This window comes from Anastrepha ludens, chromosome 2 (assembly GCF_028408465.1).
Source record: "Anastrepha ludens isolate Willacy chromosome 2, idAnaLude1.1, whole genome shotgun sequence".
Lineage (NCBI taxonomy): Eukaryota > Metazoa > Arthropoda > Insecta > Diptera > Tephritidae > Anastrepha > Anastrepha ludens.
Window position 1 is genome coordinate 46,295,207 of NC_071498.1, and position 24,336 is coordinate 46,319,542.

A 24,336-nucleotide genomic window follows, 5' to 3' on the forward strand; every position below is an offset into this window, starting at 1 on the left:
AGCTTGGATTCAGAAAGAAGCTCGATGTATGGGTGCCACACGACTTGACGCAAAAAAACATTTTTGCCCGTATGGATGCATGCGAATCGCTTCTGAATCGCAACAAAATCGACCCGTTTTTGAAGCGGATGGTGACTGGCGATGAAAAGTGGGTCACTTACGACAACGTGAAGCGCAAACGGTCGTGGTCGAAAAGCGGTGAAGCTGCCCAGACGGTGGCCAAGCCTGGATTGACGGCCAGGAAGGTTCTTCTGTGTGTTTGGTGGGATTGGCAGGGAATCATCCACTATGAGCTGCTCTCCTATGGCCAAACGCTCAATTCGGACCTGTACTGCCAACAACTGGACCGCTTGAGTGCAGCACTCATGCAGAAGAAGCCATCTTTGATCAACAGAGGCCGAATTGTCTTCCATCAGCACAACGCCAGGCCACACACACCTTTGGTGATGCGCCAGAAGCTCCGGGAGCTCGGATGGGAGGTTCTTTTGCATCCACCGTATAGTCCGGATCTCGCACCAAGTGATTACCACCTATTTCTGTCCATGGCGAACGAGCTTGGTAGTCGGAAGTTGTCCACAAGAGAGTCCTGTGAAAATTGGCTCTCCGAGTTTTTTGACAATAGGGAAGCGAGCTTCTATAAGAGGGGCATTATGAAGTTGGCATCTCGTTGGGAACTCGTCATCGAACAAAACGGCGCATATTTGACTTAAATCGCATTATTATAACCAATTTTATGAACAATTGAAAATTCAATAAAAATACCGCAAGACTTTTTTGACAACCTTATATGTAGCTCCATTTAATATTCCCATTACAAAGCGTATGTTCGTTTTTTTTTATTCTAATACTTTATTTTCTTCAGAGCGAGGGAAGCATGTTCAGGGCTAACGAGAGCGGATGCTTCGGCGAGTCTGCTTTGACATATACATTTTAAAGGTCTCTCGAAGTTCTCGGAACGTCTGTCTCGGAGCGAGCGCCTGCAAAATGCGTCTGTTGTTCAGGTTAGAAGCTGCTTCACGGCATTTAGTATCTGGTTATCTTACCCGTGGAGCTCATCAGATCTTCCCTAAGCTTGTAACTTATGGATGTACGTTTTTCGAGTTAAAGGTATTAAAGCATGAATTTACATTCTGTCAAAAAAGTACTGGGAATTGTTCAATAACACGCAAAATATTTGTTTAATCATCAAAATTTATTTTCTCGCCTTCAAAATAGGCTCCAATCGAACCAATACTCATACGCCAATGATTAGTCCAGCCATCAAAACACCTTTTAAACGCGTTTGAAGAGATCTTCTTCAGCTCCTTCAGCTAATTCTTGTTAATGGCCTCTATCGACTCAAAGCGGCGTCCGCGGAGTGGCAATTTAAGATTTGGGAAAAGGCAAAAATCATAGAGGGCTAACTCCAATGGATACGGTGGTTGTTCGATGATAGTTGTCGAGTTTTTGAGAGCCTTGTGAGATGGTGCGTTATCATGGTGCACGGTCCATAAGTTTTCTTTCCCCGAATTGGACCGTTTCCTACGCACATTCTCTTCATACTCTCTCAAACGTCGCATACCTTCCAAATAATATTCTTCATTTACCGTAGAACCATTCGGAACGAGTTTCGAGCGCACAACACCATGATAATCAAAGAAAGCGAGTAGCATGACTTTCACTTTTGACCGACCTTGACATGGTTTTTTAGGTTTCGGCTCGTGTGGAAAGCGCCATTCAGTCAACTGTTGATTGGTTTGCATGTCAAACTCATATACCCACGTCTCATCACCTGTTATGATGCGCTGGATAAACGTTGGGTCTGAATTCACTTGCTCAAACATGCCTTCAGCCACCTTCTTCCGATGAATTTTTTCGAAGAAATTCAACTCTCTTGGAACGAGTCGAACAGCCACGCGTCTCATGCCCAGTTGATGATGTAAAATGTTGTGAATTGAGAGTGAGACACACTAAGGTCACGAGCTACCTCCCTCAAACTTAATTGATGATTTTCCAGCCTTAGTTTCTTGATTTTGTGGATATTTTCATCCGTTGAGGACATTGATGGACAACCAGATCGGGGAAATTCTTCCACGACTTCTCAGCCCTCTGCCAAAGCCTTACACCACTCGTGTAATTGATGATGATAACTATTTGAGCGAGGCAGAGAGTTCGAGGGAGGGCGCTGGCTAATTAGATCATCTCGGAAGCGACTATTTGGATATGCTAAGTTTCATTCTGAAAGCTGAGTATTCACATGACAAGGCCCTATGCGAAATTTTCCTGTGTACGTCATTCCAGTTACTAAAACACAGATAATGCTTTGCCCCGATTAATGCGCTGGGGAAAATTTAGCAAATGAAGTTGAAAGATATGCGGAAGAGTGTACATGAAATGTCTTTGAAGTTCAGAAGAAGCATTGGGATCGGTGTATTGGTTACCAAGAGGAATATTTTGAAGGAAATGAGTTGAATATCAATGACTAGTTTTACTGACAAGTTCTGGACGAGGATATACACTCGGAGATACACTTCATAGAATCACTACAAGGTTAATATGTATGGGGAGGTGAAAGAAAAGTAAAGCTAGAGCTCTTATCCTTGACTTAAATGAATCAACCTGCCTAAGGTTGCTCAAAACACACGCTATTTGTTAAGTAACAAAAAAAAATACTTGATCTCGATACGTTTTTGAATCATGCATCGTGGGACAACTCGTTCTACATATGAACGATTCCACGTCAAGTGATTCTAGTTCTTTGGATATTGGCTTACATTTTTCTAAAAATTGGTTTATTTGTAGGCTTGAGTATAAAGAAGTAAGCAGAAAAGATTTTGAGATAAATGTAGTAATTTTGAGATTTATTCAATGTTAAAAATATTGGTAAATAGTATTTTAAAGTGATACACTTTCGATTCTTTTTAGTTTTTTTTTTAAATCCGATGAATTTTATAGTTTTGTTCCAATACGTACAGCGGACCAGTAAAAAGTCGAATCGTTCATATGACGAAATGAATATTTATCTGACATTGGAGCTCAGTGTGGTAAGCCAGAATTTTTAGTTTCTCACCTTAGCAACAAGAATTTTCTTAAAAGTATTTCGACAAGTTTTAACTAGACCCCAGGATAGTGAAGAAGGACTTCCTTCGCTATCCTTGAAGATTTTCGTAAAATCTAAAAAAGTACAACATAAAACTGCACAAAACATTTTAAATTTATATGTACGAGTATTTGCTTACCATTCCATATTTTTCTTTATAGGTAAATGTAGGTCACCGTGGGCGAATGGGTTAGTGCATTACTCGTACTACAATTAGGAAGTGCAGGGGTTCGAGTTACCGAGTATGAAATATCAAGTCATAGAATATTTTTTTTCTCATAGCAGTCGCCCCTCATCAGGCAATGGCAAGCCTCCGAAAGTGTTTTTGCCTTGAAAAATTGCATCATAAAAACCCATCTGCACTGCAGAGTCGACTTAAAAGTGTGGGCCCCTCGACTTGTGGAACAACATCAAGACGCACACCACAATTTGGAAGAACAGCTCGCCCATATATAAATGCGCTCGACCATTCCTCATTATAAATTTCATTACTCTGCTCAGTAAAGTACAGCAAAAAAGCGAAGAATAGTAAATATAAAATGAAAAACATCAGATGATCACTGCCATGGCAATTAAATGTTTTTTGATCTCCAAACTCAGTCATTAATTTGAGCTTTCTGCACAACAAGGCAGTGCCAATGCCTTACATGCTTCATATTGATGAGTTTAAATGCGCTGATTTGTGCTGCTTGTTGTTGGAAGGAGCGCATTTGAAGTTTGCAGACGCGTGCAATCAACGCCATTCTACGCTCTCAGTTTTCCAAAGACAAAAGGAAAGATTGCTGCATTTTATGAGACTCTCTGCTATACATACTTACACATACACACACCCACGTACACTACATACACACATATATGTACTTATACCTACGTAAAGGCATACTTATCATGCAGAAGTGTCAACTGTATTGAAAGTGGGTTGATTTGCGCCACTATCCGAGTATTCATACCATTCCGATTTTACAGCGTTTTCCAAGTGTTTACTTACCGCGAACTCCCACACATACATGTGAAGGAAGTTGAAGCACAAATTTGAACAATCATCAACCGAACCCCACACACAAACTCCATAAATATGTATGTACGTTGCGAGCTCATAATTTTTCTTCGACTGCAATTTGGCGTTGACGACGTTAATACCTTCTGGAGCACTACCATCACCATGAGTGTTGGCAGCAATCGAAACACTCAACTGAGTGCTGCTGCCGCTACTCCTACTGCTGCTTTCTTTTCCTGTGCCCCCTCATCGCTTGCACTGGTGGAACTTAAGAGCCGCTGAAAACCTATTAATCATCAGCTTATTGAGGCATAAACGCTGATCCTCGTATTACGCGCACTAAAGCGCTTTTTGATGATGAAGGGTGTATTGAAAAGAGCATGGCAGAGGTAAATACGAGTACTCGAAGGGCATGAGTAGTATGCGAGCATAAAGGCAGGCAAACGCCGAAAAGAAGCGGGAAACGAAAAACGCTAAAATCTGCAGCCACTCCATTTCGTTTTCCTTTGCCTCCAAATCTACTTATACACAAATGTCTATATATTTACATGCGCATACAGGGTGAACTGATTATGAGTTTATTTTTGAAATATGCCTAAGTTAATTTGAGATTGTTGGTTATTTGAGTGTGGGCCAGTGTCAAGTTCCGTGGAACGATTCCATCGGTCCTCTCTTGAGAAATGTTAGTGTTGTAAACTTCTCTCCAAATTGAGTGCTGAGTTGCTTTTATTGAGAAAAGTTTATAGCGCAAGTTGTCAGGAGCGGAAAAAGTTCACGAATCTGGCCCGCTAAGTGTTTCACATGATTTCAAGTATTCGTCAACAATTTCAACCATTAAACATTTCGTGCACTGTTAGTTTTTCTTTTCGATTATTTCTTTTACAATTCAACTGACTTAGAGATGGAAAACAAACTTGGAGATTGGATCCATCAGTTTCCTTATGGCTTCTCAGTTTGGTATAAGAGCGTCCCGACTTGAATGCCGAATTGTATTGAAAATCAGTTTTATAAAAAGAAGATTTCCCGAAGTTTTTGATTTTTTATGAGGAGGCTTTTCATTGCAGAACTACACCCGGAAGTTTGCCATTGCCTGCTGAGGGGTGACCGCAATTAGAAAAAACTCTTTTTATCATTTGGTTGTTGTTACATACACGGAGACTCGAATCGGTGCACCATCGAATGGAAGCCAGGCACCAACCCATTCGGCTACGGGGGCCGCTTTGTTAGTAAACAAAGTTATTACATTTTTTGATTACAAAACTCACATAAATAAACCAGCAAAGTATCCACAGAAAGTGGCATTTAGGTACATACTTTTTTGGGATAGTGATTTATGGTTCCTTGGCCCATTTTTGTTTTTCGAACACTCTACCGTAAATGACATTTCGGTCAATGGTGAGAGCTACAGAGCTATTAGCATCGGGCTTTAGTTAGCTGCCATTGAAGTTCTGAGCTTGAATGATTTGAACTTTCAACAGGAATCCATAAAAATGTTAATATTATGGGCGTCCAGTTCGGTAATTGAATTTTTTCGTTTGGTAGCCTCTGTCTAAGAGCTGCAGTTAGGACTCGAAAGACCGATACCCTGCGAGAAAAACTGAAAATATTTAAAGAAATTGACTTTTGAGCCATTTGTGGGATAGAGTTAGTGGTCGTAGACTCAGTCTGGAAAAACTGGCTGACGGGATGGGTATTGTGGAGTCAGTTGGAGCAGCTATATAAGTGTAGTCGCATTTCGTTAATATTGGGTTTTTGTTTTTCTCATAGAAATATATATATTCAAAAAAAGAGATTTTCCTACATTTTATTTATATTATAATGGGTGTTATTTTTTATTTAAGTACTGCTATTTTTACTGACATTTTTAACACCATTTCCTGCTTCTCAAAGTAATCCGCTCCGACTAAATAAACTTACTAGCATGCAAATGATTTTTCCCATTCTTCAAACAGTTGTTAAACTCTATACCTGAAAGGAATTATTGTTCATACACCAATTTATGTTGAATTCAATGAATCCACGGTTGATATCCCAGAAGTATCCCCATTTAGTTTACTGGGTAGCCAGAAGTTCAACGAAGCTCGTTTTATCCACCGGAAGAAGAAAGATCTGTAGAATATCAACTTTTTGGCTGTACTTATTTCCTTTTTCTTTACTTTGTGATATTTTAAACTTAAACCGCTTGTTACTTACCGCTGAGGCGTTTTTATTGGGCTTACAAAAACAAATTAAAGCAAAACGGATAGGTAATGAAGCACCCACCTTGGTGTGAAGTAGTCCCCTATCCATATCCATTACACTGGTGTAAAAATTTTGATTTTTTATTTGCGCAGCGGATGATGCTCCCTAATTCCCATATATCGGTCGCTGTTGACGAAAATCAAGTGAAGTTTTGTATAGAGAAGTTTTCGAGATATATGCAATTTACCGTTATTCGGTGAAAGAAAAAGCAATTCCACTTAATCGCAAATACTTCATGAACCAGACGGATAATCTTAAAACAAACCGAAAGATAATTAAATTCCCCATAAACAGAGTTTACACTACTTTTCCATAGGCTACATATGTAGTTCCTGAGAAATTGATTAATCATTTCAGATAAATTTAAAAGATTCAAACTTTAGCAAGAAAAAGGTTTTAAAATAAAGAACTTTTTATAAATTCCTCTTTTTTAAAGCCTTTTCTTTTAGGAAAAACGTTTGCTACTAACGAAGAAAACCGATGGATAAATAAGAAAGTTGTGAATGATCAAATAGAACTACTCACGCCCCGAGATGCCCTTGCAAAATAATGTACTTATACAAAGGCAAATTTTAGAACTTTGCTCTCAACCATATATTTACATGTGTACTTATAGGTAGTGATTACCTGATGCCTATCCATCGTTCCCCCTCAGGAGAGTAACTAGAGAACTTGGCGTGGATTCATCTTCAGAAGATAATAAAAATAATAAATCTCTACAGTTGTTAGTAGCTATGACTGAAATGGACTTCTTCAATAAATAACTTTTGAGGCTGTCAGAAGTAAATTTGTTACAGTATGGGGATGAAAAATATATTTTTTCATTTCTATGTAAACTGGTTTACATTGTCTCATTAACTTTTCTTCGCAGTGTGATTCAGTGCCATGATGGAAAAAATAATGAGATGGCGCGTATCGTGGTGTCGTTACTTTGCTCTTTGCGAATTTGACAATGAGTGACGTCATATTAGCACAATTGGTGATCAGTATGGCCAGATTACCATTTTCGTAACTTGATTTAGCATTTTCTTCATAACATTTTTCTAGCCTGTTTTAATTAAAATGTTATGTTTATAATTTTGTAAAATATACATTTTCCAAAAATTTTCCAGTTATATTTAGCTTTACTTTTTTCAACATCTGGTCACATTGTCCGCGATCGTGGTTATTGTTGATGCTCTTCTCCTTCCAGCAGTCAAATCTCTCTCTTGGTACTGCAGTGTTGCCTAACTTAGCAAATAAAAACGCACTAAAGAAAATAAAATACAAAATTTTTACTGAATTACGTGACAAGTTGCCTTTAAAATGTGCATTTTTTTAAATAAATGTGTTATGATTATGTACATTTTAATTTATGAGTTTTTTGTTAAGAGAACGGCTTTTTCGCTATATTTGAAGTTATGTGACAAGATAAGGTACTCTTTTTATAAAAATGTCGTTATGGTTTCTTCAGTATTTTCTGATTTTTTTTGCTTATTTTTACTGCGAATACACTTATGTCCCAATAAGGATTAAGGACCGGAAGAAACGATTACACCACTTTAGTTTTAATTCCCATTTAGTAAATCCAAACGCTTTTTAAAATGTGTAAAAAGGTCTTCGATGTTAAAAAGAGTGAGAGAAGAACATTTAATATTTTTGCATAACTTTAAAACGAGTAAAAAATGAAATTTGTACTTTCAAAATATCAAATTTTATAAGAATCAATAAATTTTCAATAGCACTAAAATCTCCTCAGAGTGACCTTTTTTAACCCTTTTTTGTTTAATAATACTGTCTTTTTTTAAGTTACAGTTTCGGTAGCTTCAAATTTAAAAAAAAGAAACAAACGCCAAATTTAAAAATTTTCGCATTTTGGTAATAACAAAGCAGTACATTGATAGCGAAGAACAAGTGGTTGGCAACACTGCACAATTCAGCTAATGTGATTCAGATTCATTGCAATTGCCGATGTAAGCTTTCATTCGCTTTAGCAGACGATCAACATTCACTCGACAACAAATATTAGCCAGAGTTGAGACGCAACAAAGTTCACTTTTCAATACTAAAGCATTAACGACTATAATTATTTGCATTGCTTTTCGAGTACAGGGAGAGGTAACTGTTACAACACGAATGTCATGAGCAGCACGATTCTTTCGGTTGGATTGTTGCTTGTGTTCTGGCTTTTATGCATTTGCTTTTCAAATCATAGAAAGTAGTCGCTACAAAGCAAGAAGACCTAAGTTTATTTTATTGATAAAAATATGTAGTAATTTTAAATAAGAATGTACGTGCTGACATCTGCATTAAATATATGACATTATTTTTGACGTGATAACGTCTTATAATTCGATTTAACAGGCTGCACGCACGAAAAAATGTATCGTTACCTTGCTCATTAGTGTTACCTTGCTCTTATGTCGTTACCTTGCTCATTGCCGTTACCTTGCTCATTTGTCGTTACCTTGCTCATTGCATTGAATGAACTGCAAGCGAAAGCGCGGATCGAACGACAAAGCAAACAAAGCAAACGAACGGTAACGTTCGACATCTTGCTCTCTCCTACTTAAGTGACCGTATATATGTATGTATATGCGCATATGTACATATATAAATTCACGTATTTGTATTTGCATATGCCTTCTTATTGATTATTATTAATTTGATTCACTTGAAGAATTTAAAATAAAACCAAGTTTGTTAATAATACCTGTTGTTTTAATGTTATTATTATTAATTTTTTTATTATATATGAAGGAAAAAATGTATGGTAATATTTACCATATACCTTATGAGATATGTTGTATACTAATATATGTATATAAACATGCATATATGTAAAGATGCATACAAGTCATATGTACATATCAAATATACGAATCTATGTATTCCGTACGCAAGCAAATGTAAGCTAATGTGCTTGAACTGCAAGCGAGAGCGCGGAACGTACGACAAAGAGCACAATCGGCCCCCGCGTTCGGCAACGTTCGACATCTGGCTCTGTCCTACTTGAGTGAGCATATATATGTAGGTATGTATATGCGCATTTGTATATAAATTCACATATTTGTATTTGCATATTCCTTCTTAATGTGTCCATGGTAATGAAACATTTCTCTGTTGGGAATAGGACGATGATAGAAAAAGCAGGAAATGAAAGGGAGTGTTTCGAGTGTAAAGTGTCTTGAAAAAGGCAAATCGATGATGGAGCCTCTTAGTGTTGTTGACTTATTAACGTCTGATGCACAATCGAAATTGAAGATATCTTTCATGAATTTGATAAATGTTTCGTAATTTTTCACGTTTTTGTAAATGTAACTTGACCTATTCCATTGCAATTCCATTTACCTCCTCCTCTATATCCATACAAAATATCTATCAGACAAATAAAATTAAAATTTTGTTTCGAAAATTGCAACCATTACATTAGTATTTTCTTATGACGTTGTCACGTTAAACTATCGTCAGTAAACCGACTTTACAGACAACCTCTTTTTATTGTTATCTTCGAGTAGGTCAATACTACTGAGCGATGTTCAAAATAGTGAGGAAACTGTGTCTTCGGAAATGAAATCGAAAATGTTAAGTAAAGAATACCAAATATGCAATCGAAATGCAATGAAAATGGTGTCGCACTGCTAAAAATGTTTCCGGTAAAGTTAAGATGCAATAATTGCAAAAAAAAAATACTTTTGCAAAGAACACATTTTGGGTTCAGGCGTAAAAATATAAATAAATACATATGTATGTACAATAAATAAACAATTTTGAAATACATTTATATAACTAGCGTTAAAAAATTACACGTGTTTTGTTTTAAACGTAATTGTTGCTGACTCAACTTTGCTTTCATTGCACTTCGCATATACAATGTAAACTTGGTCAAGCTGCACTTTGTTTTTAATGAAATCCCGTGATGAACTGTTTTGAAACTCAATTTTTCAATCCGAGAATATCAAAGCACAAATGCCAGAAGCTTTACTAGTTACAACAAGATAACATCGGCATTACACGATATTTGAAAGCGATCGAGAGGCTGAGAGAAAAACTATGTTGCGAAATATGAACTAAAGTTACTCGAACCGGCTAACATTAGTACTCTGGTGTTAAGTTGTTGTAAACCCCACACTTATTTCAGCCCAATAAGTGTTGAGCAAATGCTGAAGAACGTGCATGAAAGTAAAACTAGTAAGTTTCCAATAAATGCGGTTTAACTTTGTGCGGAAGTGCAATTGTCTTTTATAATACCTGTAGACATTCTCAGCATTTCATGACACAAATACTCTCAACCAAGGAGCGCTTTCTAATTTGGAAATTTATACAAAAAAAAAAAAAAAAACTCCAACAAAAAAAAACAAAATGCCCACAAAATGCTGCCGTTATTGTTGTGAATAACAAAATGGTTGCCTTTGGAACGGTAGTAGTCCAATAATGACTTACCAGCAACTAATGCACTAATCTACTCAAGAAGGCAGTCTTTCTGTGTAGGGGAAATGTTTGAGCCCCATTTGTTGAATGATTTTGTGTTTCTTGCCTTGTACTTTAGCGAAATACAGTACTTTATAGAAATACAGCTGAATGCTAGCCGTCTCTCTGAAGTCATTGTTTCACGTGAGCATACATATGTATTTCTAGGGCAGCTTTGAAAATTAATATCGAGACCGCGATTCGAACATTTCTCATATAGTGGTGATACGTCCGGTAACATTTGATGATTATTTGAACAGCTTTCATAGTATTTTGGATAATTTTCGTACATGTCAATGATACAAAAGCCTTTTCTGGATTAGTATTCCCATTTCATAATGAAAAAGTTAAAAATCGTCACCAGGTAAAGAGCTGAGAAGCTTTAAACTCATAGATTAAAGAAATTTGCTATGCAGTTCTTTGCTTTTTAGTTTGAAACAACCGGCATTTTACAACTTATTTCACCAAGCGCTTAAGCTATAACAGATATCATAAAATCTACTTCAGATTCATGCTTTTCATGACAAAAGGGCTCTAAGAAAAAACAGATTATGGGTTTTTAATTCGCAGCAATTTAAGCTTTCGCATGGAAGTACAATATAAAATTGATACTTGCGACGTTCGAAAATTTCTTTTCAGTGCTTGCAAAAGTTTCGCCTGTCTCAAGTAATATTTTCTGAAGCTTCAATTTCAAAGGTTCTGAACACATTCAACAACGTGCAATGAAGGCACAATGAATTTGTATGAATATTTTAATTTGTATTTGAGTCACCCTGTATAGGCTGGTTGGTACGCAGTTGAGCCGTGGCATGTTTGCGCACATTTAAGAGCAGACTTTGTGGATCTTAGTTCATATGTGTGTGTACATACATATGTGTGCATGTAAGCTTGTTTTGGTATAGTAAACATTTTTTACGAATACTTTCATTACAGTTCAGCTACAACAAAAGCCATATTGTTGTGATATTCGGCGTCGTTGTTGTTGTAACTCAACTCTCAAACTCATTGATGTGGCCGCAAGTAACCACATCATTTCTTATTACTTTTTCCGCCGCCTCTGCTACTGCTGCTATCGCTATGACTGTTATTGTAGTTGTTGTTGCGGCAACTTTGGTGTTGATTTGTTTATTAACAAATAAATCGTGAAATTCCCACGACGCCGACACCTTGCGGCACCACAGGATTTACAACCAGGATCGAGATGAGGAAAGACTGAGGAAAATACCAAATGAACGAAAGAAAAGTCCACAAAAAAAGTGAACAACAAAACATGAGAAATTACGCGAAAAAGGCAAAGGAGGGAGAATGAAAATACTTGCACATATATTTAAACTTTAAGTAAAGGTAGGCAAAGTTTCACATTCATGGGATTGGTAGTGTCAGGCAGTAAGTGTGTATGTATGCGCGTGGGAATGTGTGTGTGGTAGACAAGGCTTAATGCCAGGGATGAGCTCCCGCAAATACATAACGACACGTAATAAATTCATTAATTTATTTCACAGGTGCGTTGACGTTGGTAGCGGTGCGCCGAGTTGTTGGTGTGCCAGCGTCGCGACTATGCCAGTGTCGGTGCCGGTTGCTGTTGACAGCATTTGATGGTGAAAATGAAGACGGTAGCAAGTGACAGCTGCATTGACTGTGTGGTGAGGACTTAAAAATCATAAAAAATCGTTGTTGCGCTTCTGGTAGGTATTTAAGACCTTCTTTTACTTTCGTTTGTTTGCCCACAGTTTTCATTTATTTCACCTTCGCATGTTTCATTTGCCTTGTTTTTCTGTAGGCATCGTCATACATATACCTTAAGTAATTCTGCATGTCGAAGTATCTACTTTCTTAAAAGCCTGGTACATTATCGAAAGTATGTACACGTGTATGTGACAACCCAACAAGCAACAACAAATTGCTTGCTCAACGTTTGAGAAATTAATATTCTCAAATTCAGTTCTAATAGAATTTTGCAACCTTGGAGAAAGTTATGAATTTCAAGTTGAGATCTATCAGCATTCTCCATCGGATATCATCAACCTATGTGAAATTTATTAAAGCTAAAATCACTAAATCTCTCTCCACTTGATCTTTTATCTTTTGGAATTTATAATTCTCAGGCTAAGAACTGATATCCATTTACGCTCTTAACTCATTCTCAACTGGATATGTAACCTTTGAAACCATTGCATATCAACCTATAAGAAATTTATGTGTCTGAAGATAATATTCCAACATCTCTCGCTACTGTACCTCTTATTTTTTAGAAACTTATAATTCTCAAGTTTAAATCTAACATAAATTTGTGCTCTTAATTTATACTTAGCTGGAGCTGTAACCTTTGAAAAATTTGTAATTTCTAATCCGAGACTTATCATCATTCATTATTGGATCTCAACCATTGAGAAACTTATCGTAATTTGATATCCTTCCAAACTGGATCTTTCATCTTTCAGTAATTTGTAATACCCAAGCTTATATCAGATATCATTCTTGACTGAATATCTAACTTTTGAAACATATATACATTTTAAGTTTATATTCATCATTTCTATTTCTGGAGATCAACCTTCAACTTCAACCAGCTTCATTCTTCACTCCATATCCAAGCCTTGAGAAATTTGTAATTATCCAGATGAGATCTAATACAATTTTCCACCGTAGTAGAAACCTTCGAGAAATTTGTGAGTCTCAAGTAGAGATTTAACACCAATTTACACTCTCAATTCATTCTCTACTGCAACCTTTGAAAAAATTGGAATTCTCATGTTGAGATTTGTTGTCATTCTTCATGGGTCCTTTGAGAATTTTTTGAATCTAAGGGAAACATCTAACTTCAAACAGTTCACGAAATATATTCAGAAAATTCAAAATAAAAGTCTATTCATCAAAAGTGATATTATCACCTTCAAAGTAATCCCCAGCTGTACTCTGGAAACATTTCTGGAACTCTGTTTTCGTTATAGTCAACAGAGCCGTCTTTGAGTTTTCCTTAACTTCTTTTAATTAAAACACGTTCTCTGTAGAGGTATTTTGGCCCGATCAAACAGAAAAAATCACAGGGAGTTCGATCAGGAGAATAAGATGGCTTTTGGATGATATTCGTTTCGTTCTTGGTCAAAAGTTCACGGATAATGACAAATTTTTTCTTCTTTGGCAAATTGCTTCACGCAAACGTTACATAGAGCACAACTTTTTTTTATCTGTCTTTATTAACTATCTGGCCTTCTGACATAAGTTCATTGTGTACAATACCGTTGTAATCCATAAAAACTGTGAGCATCGATTTCTATTTTAACTGAAAACGACGTGGGTTGATTCGGAGCTCCCCACTCACGCACCGGATGTGCGGATTGCGTGTCGTACTCATATTATAAATTAACGTCTAGTCTCTAGTAATGATGCATTTGCTGAATGTTGTGCCGGTTTCAGCCGTGGAATTTATGTATTTGGCGATATTAATACGGCCCATTTTTTGCATAAAATTCAGTTCCTTTGGGACCAAATGATACACAAGCAAGCCCCCTACCAGCTCTCTGATAGTTAATTTGTAGTTATTGATCAACTTTTCTTGCACTTTAGTAATATTTTCATGAGTTTTCGATGTCGACTACGCAGACCGTTCGTCATCCTCGATGGACTCCTGATCTCTTTTGAGACAGTCATGCGACTCGTAAACGGCTGTTTTCTTTAGAGTTGACCGAAGCAATTTCCTAAGATTTCTAAGGTTTTCGCACCATTCAGTCCAGTTTTAAAACTGTATAAAATCGAAATCATTTGCAGAGGTAGATTTACTCAAGACGGACTAACGTTTACAAATGTCAAGGAATGGTGATAAATTTTGATAAGAATATTAATCACAGATGTTGGTAACCTAACAAACAAAAAACAAAAAATCAAAAAACAGAAATCAAATCAGTTGATTTAATTTTATTGCTCCAATTGACAGTAATTTTTACCTTGAAATCTTCTCTTGACTTCGGCTGATTATTGCTATCTTCGAACGAAACTCGCAATGATATGGTTAAACTTAAGAGCTCTCCACAAATAGTTGCCGACAGTCATTCAGTTGTTCTGTTCAAAAATTGTGTTTTTTATTGCTTTGGTTTCCCTCAGAGTAATTTTTAACATATGGAATCTCTCTTCATCTTCTGGTAATTTCATTGACCATTGGAAAAGTGTTTTTATTAAACGCAAGTATAAGAGACGAAACAAAAATCATGTGAGTAATTATAAAGGGTGCTCAATTTAGGATTTTAAATTGAAATAAAACAACGAAAGTTCGAATTGATTGGTGAATCTTTATCATTTATTTCTTAAAGGCAATCCCTTTCAAATGTTGGCTGCAACTCTGCTAATTCGGCCATCCGTAAACACAATTTTGAATAACTCGCTGGAGGACTTCGGTCGTTAGCTCGAGAATAACTTTAGTAAGGTTGGCTTTCAATGTCTCAAATGAAGCTGGTTTATCCACAAATAAAAGTCCAAAGGTGTGATATGACACGATCTTAATGGCCAAAGGCCACTGGTCCGAGAAGAAAGGTAAAGTGCTCACCAAAACGACGACGCAGTAAATGCATTATTTCACGGGCTGTATGGCAAGTAGCACCGTCTTGTTGGAGCCAAATATTGTGGGGATCATTTCAATTTCCAGCATCAAAAAGCCGTTTATCGTGGCGCGATAGCAGTCGCCATGCATGGTTAATAAATTGCGCTCGCCTCGTCTTTGAAGAAATATGGGCCGACATTTCCTCCAACCGATACGCCGCATTAAACGATTGTTTTCAAGGAAAGTAAAGGCTATTCTTGAATGGCGAGGAATTGCTCTTCAGTTGAAATACAGAAATTTTGCTTACTGACGTAGCTATTAAGCCAAAAATGGGCTTCATCGCCGAATGGTTATGTACACACAAGGTGGCCAGATCGCGTGATGATTACTTTTCACAGAGCGTCGCTTTTTGTAATAGGATCGCACGATTTGTGACCGTTATTGAAACGTTAGGCTTTCTATGATGAAATGTCAATAACTACCGAAAAAAATAGGTATTTAGTTTGACAATAGTCAAGTGTGATATATCAAAACAACCCTATTGGAAGAAGTACCTCCAATTTGATTCCCTTTTACAGCTACTTCCAAGCCAGCGAGTACCTCTAAGCTGTTTGGCCGTATTGTAAAAGATAAAGTTTGTTTTGCGGTTAAAAGTTAAATTCGCCCTAACGAGCTATTCTTCATCTCATGTATCAAGTTAGGCTGCTTTCTCTAAAGACTGCATATCAGCTTTTTAAAAGGGCTACGATAAAGTATAACAGATTTTTCTAAAGCGCAGATATATTTTTGCACAATCTTAGATAAGAAACTGGAATGTTTGGGATTTCACTCAACGTTTCTTCCTTAGTTGAACTCTTAACTTCCGAATCGAGGATGAGGGTTAGTCGTATTATTTTATTGCGTCGTCTGATACTGTCCAAGGTAGTATTATATAAGCCCGGTAGATTGTCCCAGTATGATCTTCTGTGAAATATCCTAACTCAGAAATTAGCCCCAAGTTGATCTCAAACGCAAATGTTTATTGGGAATCTTCGTTGATATGTAAGTGTATGTACGTGTGTTTCTAACTACGATAGGTATTCGATATTGTAATAGAGGAAAATTAATGCACATAGGTTTTACTTGATGGCGTTTTTCTTAAAACATTTGCACAATGACTGTAGGCTTGAATAATTTAGAAAAAATGATGGATATTATCGCCGCAACCGACAGCCAATTTGGTAAATGTAGAAGAGGCGCTTTCAATAAGTGTTGTCATTTGAATGAACGAAAATAATCGATATTTTTGCATAAATTTGTGAAATGCCTTTTTATAATTTACGAACATCGCATGCCAATGAATTACTTGTAAAATAAGAGTGAGAAGAAGTCAAGTAATTCGCAGTTTACAGTGGTTGAACAGATGAGGGGCAATATTTATTTTGCATTACTTGATCACTCTACTCTACTACTCTACTGAAACTGCACATCACTCACTTGTACAGGGTGGGCCATATAGCGTTTGCTTTTTGAACCACCTATTTTTTTGAGAATCGTAACACAAATGACACGTCAAATGTGTTCATAATTTACGTCAAGGTTTGACATTTACGAAATGGGACGCTATACGCTTGAACAAAATTGGGAAATATTGAAAACCTGTTTCCAAAGTGGTGAGTTTTCATCTTCTTTTCTGATTTTCACATCGGTGGCTACGTCAGTAAGCAAAATTGTCAGATTTGGGGCTCAGAAAATCCATACGTTACTGTAGAGAAGCAAATGCATCCACAACGAGTCATTGTTTGGTGCGGTTTTTGGTCTGGCGGCATCATTGGGACATTTTTTTTCGAAAATGAGCGAGGAGCCGCGGTTACAGTAAATGGCGAGCGTTACCGTGACATGCTCAACGAGTTGTTTACAAAAATTGAAGAGTATGACATGGACAACATTTGGTTCCAACAGGACGGTTCAACTTGTCACACTGCCAAAGTTACACTCGAACTATTGGCTACCGTTTTTGAATTGTGATATCAATTGGCCGCCTCGGAGCTGTGATTTAAGCCCGTTGGACTATTTTTTGTGGGGAGCCGTTAAGGACAAATGCTATGCGAACCATCCAGAGATGATTGATGCTTAAAAACACGAAATCGAAGTTGCCATTCATGAAATTGGAGCAGAAACAATCGAAAATGTGCTTAAAAATTCAGTTGATCGAATGGCCTACTGTAAAGCCAGTCGTGGCAGTCATTTGAACAATATTATTTTTTATTCGTAAATGACAATGTTCAGTCTTCAAAATAAAAAAAAAGTTTGAAAAAATATTGATTAGTTTTTTTTTTAAAGCCGATTCAAAAAGAAAATTTTACATGGTCCACCCTATACTGAACATAGAAAAGGAATATAAAGAGTATTATGCTTCAGGAGTATTTCTAGATATACAGTCTGTTACATAAGAGCGTGGTCACTGTTAAATAATAACAAAAATAGATTTTTCGAAAATTCTCAAATTTATTGATAATTTGGTCGTGGGATACTCAATGCAAATACCTCAGTAGCAAGTCCAATCTCCTGCATTGCCAATTATGACCTGGTACTGTCGGGGCATACTTTACACTAGCTTTTCTGCATATTCTACCGGAATTTTTTCCGAATTTGTCGAGAAAGTTGATCTAAATTACATGGCTTGCGTCTGCAAAGCTACATTTTCATCAGAGCTCACACATTTTCTATGGGATTTGCATCCGGTGACTGAGATGGGCAATCTAAAGTGACAACTCCGTTTTGCGCCTGCCACTCGCTGCACGCTCGACTCCGATGTTTCAGATCCGTTGTCCTCTTGAAGGATCCAGCTTTCATTTTTCTTGATATACCATTGCTTAGCAGATGCTAACAAAGCCTTTTGATATATTTTATTTATTTTTTCGGCATTTAAATTCTCGGTAAATAAAAACAAAGTACCGAAACCTTTGTTTGAGAAGCACCCCCAAACATGGACTTTGACGGGGTGTTTAACAGTGCATTGAAGCATCCTACTGGTGGAAGTTGTCCAGGCGTGTTTGATGCAGGGAAACGCCCAGAAGGAGGATTCATCAGAAAAAATTACGTTGCTCCAATCGCGGTCCAAGTTTTCCTTCGCCCATTCCACTCGTTTTTTAACGTGTTTTGCACTCAACATTGGTTTTTCCAAAGTACTGCGATATTTCAGTTTATTGGCAAGCAAGTGCCTGCGAATCGTCCTTAAGATATGTCAACACCTTTTGCTTTCAATTTCACAGCAGTTCCACGTAAAGCCAAAGTTGGAACTTTAGAGAACAATGCGAGAATCGTTTTTTCGTCTTTTTTGAGACGTTGCTTGCACCTCCGCGATCAGGAAAATCATCAACGTTACCTACATTTTTATAGCGATTTATCCACTTGCTAACGAACTGCTTCGACTTTCTCATATATTTCGCAGCAGCAATTTGGCAGTTTCGAAAAGCCACTCAGTTGAAGACTAAATTTGACAGACAGCTGACTTTTTACAGAAAGCATGAAGGACTGAGGAGCCTTCTACGCCATAGAAAAAGAAACAGGACGCTCTGATTTTTTATCTACATGTAACAGTGACCACACTCTTATGTAACAGCCTGTATCAGGAGCCTTTAACAACACGACGAAAGATGCTATTTTAAAATAGTATAGAGTCACTTAATGTGCACCCCGCGGTTTATCTATGGATAAAGCAGCTACTAACAGAAAGATAAGAGCGGAGTGGACCGAAATGAGCGTTACTAAATATGCATGCAGAGGTACTCCGCAAGGTGGGGTACTATCGCCGCTATTATGCTTACGTGTAGCAAATGAACTGCTTAAGAAATTTTACGGAGGGACATAAAAATAGTGGCGTATGCAGATGACATAACTATAGTAGTTACGGGAAAGCACCTGGACACCATCAGTAATGTGATGAATAACACACTTTAAACGGTACACCAATGGACATCTCGCGCAGGGCTAGGGATAAACGCCGAAAAAAGCGGACATGATAATTTTTCCCAGGAAGTACAAGGTCCCGCGTGGAACCTCCTGAAGCTAGGCAACAACGAACTACTTCTCAAAGATCATGCAAGGTACCTCAGAGTAATACTGGACAGTAAATTGCTGTGGAAGCAAAATGTTGGGAAAAATGTGCAAAAGGCTAGTAATGCGCTGTATGCATGTAAAAGGATGTTGGGCGTTACTTGGGGTCTATCACCCTCTCTGATGCATTGGTGCTACACGGCAGTAGTTAGACCGATATTGCTGTATGGTGCCTTATGGATTACGACAAGAAAACTGACATACCTAATGGCACTGGAAAGGATTCAGCGACTCGCTGTTCTGTGCATAACAGAAGCGATGAAAGCCACTCCAATGGCGGCGCTGTAAATGATACTCAGCATACCACCTATTGACCTTATGGCGGAAAATCTGGCAGCGAAATCCGCGGGGAGGTGAGGAGTGACCTTCGAACATAGGAAGTTTCTACGGAGCTGGGAGGCCATAGAAAGACTAGCCGCAAACAGAAGGTACCTGGTCATAAAGGCATTATGAGAAACGAAATAGTAGATGAGATAGCAAAAAGTTCTGTTAGATTACCATTTGAACAAGATAACGACATACAAAAACCGATAAATACAGTACACAACAAAATGAACGACTACATTAAAAAGCGAGTGGCAGCTAAGTGGACTAATCTGACCACATGCAAAACAGCAAAAGCCATGTGTAGAACAAAGTGCAAAAAAATGGCTCAATTCGTGCTTCTGCTCTCACGAAAGGACTGCAGAGCTATTATAGGTACGTTGACAGGTCATAATCTATTGGCTGCACATGCGTACAAGATAGGAATTTTTAACATGGACAAATGCAGGAAATGCAGAGAGGATGTTAAGGAAACTTTAAAACACTTTCGGTGCGTTTGTCCGCCATTATTAAAAACGCGCTTAACCGTTTGAGTGCTAAGCGATTTTCTTTAATACATACGAAAATTGCGAAGCAAAATTTGGTCTAAGAAAACTGAAATATGATGGCTTTACAAATATAAGCATAGAGAACACAAAAAATTACATATTTCAATAATTTTATTTTTATTTTGTAGACTAAACTATTAGTTATGATTATAAGAAAAACTTATTTACATTTTTTTAATATCATATTTTTTTTTTTTTACAAGTTCCGGCATTATTATTCAAATTTTGGCACATTTGTGGTTCCCCACGCATGTACCATGCACACCTTTTTTGCAAATGTTGCATATTAGCCGGGAACGCTTTGGATTTTTAGATCCTTTTACACTACATACTACACATTTGCGCAATTTATTTTCAAAATATCGATATTGAACGAAAAATAAAAATTGTTTTTAACGGTCTCAACTAATTTATACTTTTATATGACATAAATTTGTTATAAATATCGCAAAATAATATTCAACACGTTCCTAGCCGAACGCCAAATGCACAGTGATGCAATCGTCGCTATAGCAACGCGCCGCAAATTTGGAGTAATTAGTTATCGTCGCTATATCGACGAATCGCACTCACTGTTTGAGGGTTTTTAGGACGCTTCAAAAGCGAATATCCCAGCTCTGCTTGAATTCGCCAAAAGCGCTGACATCCTACATGATGTCTACTTTCAGTATTCATAGAGATCGGTCTCCATCTGTGAGCGCTAGGGACCAAAAGGTCTATGCGTAGCTTAATGCCAATGCTAGCCTAACCTGACCACTCAGTGCAAATACGACTACTAGTTAAATCGTTGGGAAAATATAAGCTATTGAGATAATGAAGTTTCGTGTTGTGAGTGGGTTCCTTGCCAAACGAGGTTAACACACAGATTATTATAAAATAGATGTAATCTGTTTATGGCGATTTATGCGCAGAATAAACAGAGACTGGAAAATTGTACCTATATTTTATTGATGGTTGATGGCGATCAGTGCTCAGGCCGGAGTCTGACAATGTCCGCAGACTTGGTTAAAAAATTCGAAACAATTGTTTTGGAAGATGCAAATTTGATGAAGTAACAAAAGAAAAATCGCTTAACTATTTATACATCTTCCATAATTAAATTAATAATCAAAGCCAAATACAAAAGTCAATACAAAATGGGTACTGCGAATGCTCTTTTTCGCACCACTATAGAAGAAACAGCATGACGAGCTATTCGAAGCGGGATTTCAAAGCCGTATAGTGAAAACGGGGATAAATATATAAGCCGGATTCTTTGTGAAGGCAAAGCTTGGATTTATCACTATTAGTCTGAGTTTAATCAACGAAGGTGCTTCAGTTTCGTTAGATTTAGGTTGTTCAGTCTCGTTGAAAGAGTTGGCTGTCTTCTCGAAATATCAGGATGATCTAGAGAAACAAATAGCTTTAGAAATGCCTTTCTTTAACAACAATTCCAATCTGATTTAAAAATGCGCTCTTCATCAATGCAATTCAAAACTTTTGCTTTATAAGGGGTGGGTCACAGGTTCTTTTCACTTTAAAAATGCTAAAAGAAATACTATCGAATATTTATTAATGATGTTTTTGTACTTCACTAAAAGTAATAGGTTTTCCGGTTAGTTTTGAAACATAACTTCAGCAGCTTCGGTTGGCCTTTCAATAGTCTATTTTTGCAGGCGGCTAAAACGTATATCTGCCATCAGTCAAATACTTAGTTGAGAAGCGTGAGTAATATTTTTGTGGATATCACCTTACAAGAAAAAAAGTTCCCCATACACCGATGAGTCTAAAGTATTTCTGTAAGGAAATTTCTAGCATTGTTTTTTCACTGAACCTAGGCGCTATCTTTTTACGTTTATTGTCATATCTTTAGCATTTTGCCGGCGCCAGTTGGACACACCAAGTGCCCTGATCTTTCCAACACACAAGTGCCCTTTCTTTTCCTCTGCTGCCACCAGCTGATACCCCATCGAACACTTTCACAGCCGGAGCATTTGTATCCATTCGCACGATATGACCTAGCCAGCGTAGCCGCTGCGCTATGTCTATGTCGCCACAAACTGTTGTTGTAAAGCTCATACAGCTACGTCATTCACCGTCGTCAACGGGCAAAGGTCCAAGAATCTTCCTAAGAATCTTTCTCTCAAACAGTCCAAAGGGCCATCAGATATTGTCATCGTCCAAGCTTCTGTGCCATACGTTAGGACGGACATGATGAGAGCCTTGTAGAGTGTTAGTTTTGTTCGTTGAGAGAGGACTTTACTACTCAATTGCCTACTTAGTGCAAAAGCATTACTTGTTGGTAAGGGAGATTCTATGTTGGATTTCCAGGCTGACATTGTTATAGGTACTAATACTGGTTCCTAAATAAACGAAGTCTCCTACAACCTCGAAATCATAGCTGTAAGCACTGACTTGGGTGGTGACAGGAGGTACTTCGTTTTGCCTCGTTCACCCCAGGCCCATCCGCTTTACTTCTTTATCCAGCTTGGAAAAGGCAGAACTAATAGTTGTTAAGGCTGATGATGGCAATATCATCGGCATATGCCAACAATTGTACGCATTTATAAATAATTGGGCCTGAGCGATTAAGTTCTGCGGCTCTTATGATGCTCTCCAACATCAGGTTAAAGAAGTCACACGACGGCGAGTCACCTTGTCTGAAAGCTCAGAGAGGTCCTTTCCAATTCTGATGGTGCTGCACGTATTGAGCAACGCCATCTTGCATAGCCATATTCGTTTTGCAGGGATACCAAAATTCAGACATTTTCGTACTGTCGAATGCAGCTTTGAAGTCGACGAAAATATTGTGCCCGCAACAATGGGCATATACGCGATAATTGGATCATCGTACATTTAAATTTAAATAAAATTAAAATTAAAAAAATAAAAGTAGGACCAAATAAAAATTGTTTCTTAATGAAAATTCAAACGACCAAATTTCAGTGCACTTCAAGTTGGCCGAGTTCGACAGCTCTCAAGTTTAAATCAAATGTGGCCCAAACACTTTTCATCAATCAGCAATACATCAGATTCATAAATTATAATAAATGAAGAAAAAAACGCTCAAAGTTCTGAGACTGGTATCGAATGAAGATGTTTTCCTCATGCTGACCTAGTAACTCGATTACTTCTTTCAAAAGTTGTAAGGTTTCCGATCATATTAAGCCGCACTTGAAAAAAAATGGTATTCACGAGGCAAAAACATTGATAGTGGGATCCTACTGTAAAGATATCACGAAAAATGTAAAAGAGCGACCCCTGCGTTCGGTCAAATTTTGTTTTTTCGAAATCGTCTTCTAAAAATATTTTAGACTGAGGGCTGCCCGGCGAACTATTTTTTTCTTGTAAAATGGTATCAATATGTAAAATATATTCCTCCATCTGGCGTACACGATGAATAAATCCACAAAATGATGAAAGTAATTAGAAAATACTTTGTATTCTGCTTTGTATGCTCTTTTGTGTATTCAAATTTTATTGACTTTTTCATTAACTTTTCGAAATTGTGCCATTTACTTGAGCCACTCCAATAGCTAACGGAGCCTGTAAGCAGACATTAAATCGGCAATCAGCAGAACAAAATAAAATAAGATTGAGTGCATAGCAGCTAAGAAGGAAAATAATGAAGAACAATTTAATGCTGCTATGGAAGAAACAAAAAGCAAAATTTTTGAATGCAGCTAAGAAATAAACGACAGATTTCAGTAAAGTTTAAAATAAAAATAAAATTTATATAGAAAGTAGATGAGGGGAGAAATCAACAAGCCAGAGCTGGCGAAACAAAAAAAGCAAGAGCAGCAATGAAACGAACTAGAAGACAGCGATCAACTTGAAAACTTAATGCAATCAACGACGAGAGCCAATTTTTTGTCTTTACTGCGAAGTGAACAAAAAATAAAAGCGGAGACAAATGCGAAAGTATAGTCTAACAAATTAAAATGGGAATGGTACAATACAACAACATAAATGATTGCCATAGAGATATACAAAGAGTAGACGAATCATTGCATGAGAAGAACAGCAGAGGTGGGGGTAGCGACATTGGCAATCATAAAACGTCAAGTGTTGCTGAGAGATGTCCAAA